The 6,485-nt window shown below is 39.4% G+C and overlaps 1 protein-coding gene across 2 annotated transcripts in view; it reads right to left on the reverse strand.

Annotated features, from left to right (window-relative positions):
• LOC141381137 (uncharacterized) overlaps positions 1 to 2,264 on the reverse strand; it is a 106,498-nt gene extending 104,234 nt beyond the window's left edge. For both annotated transcript variants that reach the window (XM_087243954.1, XM_087243953.1), the window contains exon 1: positions 1,770 to 2,264. The gene's annotated coding sequence lies outside the window, so the exon portion shown is untranslated. The remainder of the gene's footprint in view (positions 1 to 1,769) is intronic.
• Positions 2,265 to 6,485: the final 4,221 nt, after the last annotated feature.

Below are 6,485 nucleotides of genomic sequence, written 5' to 3' on the forward strand. Positions count from 1 at the left end.
AAAGTAAATACCAGGGTTAGAATGTGGTAAAATCTGAAAATGTTGTAAAAATCAGACAAGGTCTTTTCTTTTTCTGGACTGCTTTTCAAAAAAACTGTCTGTTGGGCTTAGGGAAGTAGGTGGGAGGGGGCAAATTGGTCTGTTGGTCAGTTGGTTGGTCTGTCAGTCGGTCAGTCGAGTGTGGTCTCTGGATGATTTAAGTGAAGAGCAGGCATGAAATGGCACATGTGAGACAAATTTGAGATCTCAAAAAGTGTACACAGCAGCTGTTACGTCCTTTTAGATGTTAATATTAAACTAGGAGTAGATGACATAACACATTAGTTTAATGTGTGTGACAAGCGGATGGAGAAAGAAATAAACTGAATCAAATAATCACTGCAATTATTTATTGCCCATATATCCAATGAAAACCAGTGAAAATATATTATACAGTGAAAGAAAAATATTTACAATGATTAAATAATGAATTACCTGGGGGGAGAGGAAGTAGCTGAATGTGCTTAAATCAAAGAAATAAATATAACAAAACTCAGTAACTGTTTTCACCAAACTAAACTAAATATGAAAAGAAGAGCATGAAAAGAAACATCTTCAACGTACCAAACGTCTTAACTAAACTGCTCTAACTAAAAACAAAACATACAGAAAACAGCACATTCTCCTGAACCTGGTGAACTAATACAAAATATCAATCTGAGTGTTGTATATGTATATCGCGCGACTTACTCACTCCTACACCTCTCCGAGGCATCACTCAAACATGTCAGTTAACTGGACAATTTCACAAGCATTGTTAAATCGCAAACTTTAGACAAGAGCATTAAACAAGCAAAACACATTCTCTCAGACTAGCCCTCACAAGAGAGACTGTCCTCACAAAGACCCACAGAAAGAATAAGAGCGAGAAGTGGCGAGAAGGAAAGAGACAGAGAGAGAGAGAGAGATCGCCATTGCAGTTTGGGCTCGGCTTTTAAACGCTACGCCAACCAGCGATTGGTGGCGCCAACCCAGCGTCAGCGGCCAACGTCATCAGCACGAAATGCGGATCCTCCAATGCCGTTTGTACCTGTAACACATGCATGAAACGACACACCCACATACAAACGAACGCACACACTTATCCAAAATACGTTCTGCAAGCGAACGTTACAGCAGCTTTTAGCGAATTCGCCAAAAAAAAAAAACGAACCTCCAGGGATGTATTTAGTGCTATCCAGAAATGTATATAGGGGTACATTTTTAGAATGAGCCTGGGTTGGAAATATAAGGTGTACTGCAAGGTTTTACACTCGCTTCAATTTTCAATATGCATGCAGCCTCTGGAAAATATTAAAAGGTGTACAGCAAAGAAATGCTTTAGGCCATCTGCTGTTTTTAATATGCAGCATGCAGCCATTGGGAAATATTATCCGGTATACTGCAGGGTCCATTGTCATTTTTAATATAGTCCCTGGGAAGTATTATAAGTTGTACTGCAAGGATTTGGTTAGGTCCACTGACATTTTTAATTTGCCTACATCCTATAGGAAATATTTTAAGATGTACTGTAAAAATCTGTTTTAGGTTATCTGCTATTTTCAATACGCATGATACAGCCACTGGGAAATATTCAACACAGGCTCATTCTGAAAACTTATCCCTGTATACATTTCTGGAGATCTCAAATTATGTAGCCAGAAGCACATATGGCTGCATTTAGTCTTTAAATCTAATTCTATGGGGTGGTATGAGACCGGTCCTTTCCGCGCTAGCAGTTGACCTCTTACCTCTGTTTGGACGGCATTTCCACTGTTACCAGTCCGCCCAGTAGCTCGCCATGTACATCAGCGGACTTGAGAAGAGTTGACCACAAATATGGGGTTTGAGTCTGGCAAAGAACGGTTAGAAAAGCAAGTAAAACAAAAACCAAAGCTAAAAAAAAATAAACAAGTAAATAACAGGGTGAGAATGTGGTAAAATCTGAAAACGTGGTAAAAATCAGATGGACTTTTCTTTTTTTGGACTGTTATTCAAACACTTGGTTAGGTTTAGTGAACTTGGTGAGTGGATCGGTCGGTCAGTCAGTCAGTCGACAGCAGCCTATGGTGAATTTACACGAGAAGAGGCACTCGCAAGAGAAATTAGAGATCTCAAACAGCGTTCACAGTAGCTTCTGACAGATTCACCAAATAAAACAAACACACCTCCAGGGATGTATTTGGTGCTCTCCAGAAATATATATACGGATACATTTTCAAGATGAGCATGGGTTGTACTGCAAGGATAGGGTTTAGGCTGACTGCCATTTTCGATATGCATGCAGCCATAGGGAAATATTATAAGGTGTACTGCAAGGATCTGTTTCAGGCCCACTGTAGTTTTCAATATGCATGCAGCCTCTGGGAAATATACAAGGCATGGGATTAATTTCATTGTCAGTGAAAGCCCGCGATATATTTCATCAAGACTAGATACAATCTTTAAATTATCAGAGATAACCGGGTGTCCTAAAGACATGAAAGATTGGATGACCAGTAATTTTCTGGTGATTTAAAAAAAGGCTCTTTAGGGATCTGAAAATTGATCGTCTCTGATAACCCCCCCTTCATTTTTTCAGCGTAGGTAGGAGGGAAACTTCCTTTGGTTGATTCTTTAGAGCATCAGGTTTCTTGTTTGGAAAATGACCCGGTTTCCTCTCGGCGTGTGGGAGACGCTGCATCCGCTTTCTTCAGCCGCTGCTCCTGTAATGCGTGGATGTGAGAGATATGAATTAGTTATCAGTCTCAGGTGAACACCTTTCATTCCGAGCGTGAACATTTTATGTGTTTCAGTGCTTTTGCTGAAGGATGGAGAGGGATATATATACGCCTGTTGTTCTTTATCATTCATGAAACACCAACACACGAAGGCTTTCATCAGCTCTGCGGCTGTCAGCACTACAGGCGTCCCGCAGGTCAGTGGCGTGAGTCAGCGGAGCTGTGAATGAACAACCTGTTAGAGGAGGCGGAAAACATCCCAGCATAATCACACTGAGGGAGAGAGAAAAAGAAAAGAGCATGAAATAACAGCCCAGACTGTGATCATTCATTAAGCACTACAGCACATCCACACAAAGGACACCATGAGGACTGCATTCTTGCATTTTATCAAGGAAACATGAGTGGCGCTTGCCATTAAAGACCACGACGGCAGGATGCTTTTCATACTGAGCATGATGGAGATGATGCAACTAACTACTACACTACATAACCAGACCACAAATAAACGTGACGCACTGTAGGTATTGTTCACGAGTCTTGCAGGGTTTGGAATGTATGTGCGTGAATGTATGTGTGTGTCTGATATCAGAACTGTGCTGTTGCGGCTGTGATTTCTGAAGTCAAGCGCACCGCACCGAATCAAACACTGAGTGCGGATTAACTCCACTGGAATTATGGGAATTACTTCAGAGTAAAAAAAAACAAACAATCAATACATGCCGCTGTCTGTCCACAGGAACAAAACAAGCTGTTATCAACATTATTAGGGGCCAAGCATTGTAGGTGCGGAGGCACCTATTGGTTTCGTTAGCGTTCCTATTATTATTATTTTTCTTCCACCGGATTTGAATGGCAGCCCATATAGGCGTATGTGGGAAAGTTGTATAATTTGGCACAATGACAGAGGACAGTCTTAACATTAATCAGACCAAATATGAAGTCCCAAAATCAAACTCTCCGTCATAAATTTTTTCGTGCTATTTTAAATTTTTTGCCAAACCTATTTGATCAAACTTGTCATAGGCCGTTTCTCCGATTTTCACCAAAATTGAATCACATGATCTACAGACCATGCCAACCTAACGTTATGAAATTTAAGTTGATTAGATCAACATTTTTCTTTTAACTTGCAATCAAATTTAACATAGAACTTGCAAAAATGGACTTGAGGTGATATTTCCGTAACGCATTCACCGATTCACACCAAACTTGGTGTGTGTTATGACAACTAGGGTCTGAGGTTATATGCGGAGTTTCAGCGCACTGCCCCCTAGTGGTCTGGAGATACAAAAAACTTGATTTTTTGGTTTATAACGTCTCAACTGTTCGTCCAAAACTCATAAAACTAGTCTCATTACATCTGGCAGAGCATGTCGAGTCGAATGATGTCTGATTTTTACAGGTCAACCATTTTGGGTGTCAACCATTTCGATTTTTGGCCAAAACAGCTATCATCAACACATTCACATATCATTACAAAACATGGTGTGTATCTTCAACTCCATGCCCTGAAAGTACTCAAAAACTTCTGGAGCAGCACCACCTTTTAGCCAAAAGTGCTTGGCCCCTTAATTGCTGCTTGCAGCTATATTTAGGGGCCAAGCACCGTAGGTGTGCGTAGGCACCTATTGCTTTCGTTAGTGTTCTTCTTCTTCGTCCGTTTCTTCCGCCGGATTTAAATGGCAGCCCATATAGGCGTATGCGGGAAAGTTGTATAATTTGGCACAATGATAGAGGACAGTATTAACATTAATCAGACCAAACATGAAGTCTTAAAATCAAACTCTCTAGCGCCACCACTTGTCCAAACTTTCACATACGTTTATCATCATAACTTTTGAACCGAATGGGCTACAATCAAATTTCTTTTTTTCTCTGATTCCTTGGCTCAGTCCGATTCAAACACACCCTATGACGTCATTTTCCGTCATGAATTTTTTCGCGCTATTTTAAATTTTTCGAAAAACCTATTTGATCGAACTCGTCCTAGGCCGTTTCTCCGATTATCACCAAAATTTAATCACATGATCTACAGACCATGCCAACCAAAAGTTATGGAATTCAAGTTGATTTGACCAATCGTTTTCGTTTAACTTGCGATCAAATTTAACAAAGGACTTGCAAAAATGGACTTGAGACGATATCTCCGTAACGCATTCACCGATTCACACCAAACTTGGTATGTGTTATGACAACTAGGGTTTGAGGTTACATGCAGAGTTTCGGCGCACTGCCCCCTAGTGGTCCGGAGATACAAAAAACTTGCTTTTTGCATTATAACGTCTCAACCTTTCGTCCCAAACTCATAAAACTGCTCTCATTACATCCGCCAGAGCATGTCGAGCCGAGTGATGTCTGATTTTTACAGGTCAGCCATTTTGGGCATCGACCATTTCGATTTTTGGTCAAAAATGCTATATTTTACCAACACATTCACATATCATTACAAAACATGGTATGCATCTTCAACCCCATGCCCTGAAAGTCCTTAAAAACTTCTGGAGCAGCGCCACCTTTTGGTCAAAAGTGCTTGGCCCCTTAATTGCTGCTTGCAGCTATATTTATTACTATTATTATCATCATCATTATCATTCTAATCTAGTAACACTTTATAATAACTACACACTATGAATCATTTATTAAGCATTAGTAAGTATTTAATTCATCATTGTTAAGAATTAACTCTACATTAATAGAAAATAATAAGCAGTTTGTAACTACAGCTATCAATGCTGTATTCTTGACACATGTATAAGCACATGCATTATGCCTTATATAAGTTTTTCACTCTTCTAAAGCATAAAAATATGACTATATGTTTGCAGATATTCAAGTACCATGCTAAGTGAACATTCTTGTTTATCTGAAAAACTGAAGTAAGATATTGCTGCTTTGAAAGTGTGCATTACTTGCCTTTGTTTTGGTCCTTTTAACCTGCCCAATGCCAGTTTAGCCAATTATATGTCAGCCCCCCCGGGTTGTCTTGGTGGAAAACAGCATATTTAATTCATTCAGCTAGAAAGGCTCAAATTGTGCATTCGCGACCGAAATGCAACCTCCAGTGGAAAGAAGATTCGGAAATGAGATGCAGATTCAGAGTTCCACATGAGGTGGTCATTAATTAGCAAATAATATAATATTACAAATGTAAAAAATTAGGTGAGCAGGTTACTTTGTAACCCTGTGTACTATTAACACGCTACGCCACGAGATTTGCACCAGACCAAAGAAAACAGAAAAAAATAACTACAGCCATTTAGAAGCTCAGAATAGCACACTCACTGCACTCCAGTGAAATGGTAACGTTTACAATCTAATTGATATATAATAAACCTCTTTAACATTATTGAATGTACACACTGAATCACTGATATGTGTTGGCTTGTCACAGTTCTTAAATTCCAAATGGTTTATTTTATTTTCAAGCAGAACTAGCTGCATTAAAACTCGCATTATTAGCATTTAACATCGAATAAAGCACATGAGGTGTACCTGAGGTGATCATTGTTAGGTGTTGGTTAGGACAAAAACTCCCTTTAATATGAAAATATTCATTATATCACCCGCTGTTGCTTTTATATAGAACACAACTTAAATCAGCCTTTAGGCTCAATGGTCAGGCTGTTGATGTTGTCAATCTGGCAATCTGTTCTTGGGTGTGTTTTAAAGCAGGCGTGCAATACCTAGTTCAACCACTGGGTGTCATATTGCACCATTAATGATAATTTTTTCACTACTAAATTA

Source organism: Danio rerio, chromosome 3, assembly GCF_052040795.2.
Source record: "Danio rerio strain M-AB ecotype USA chromosome 3, GRCz13ab, whole genome shotgun sequence".
Taxonomy (NCBI): Eukaryota; Metazoa; Chordata; class Actinopteri; order Cypriniformes; family Danionidae; genus Danio; species Danio rerio.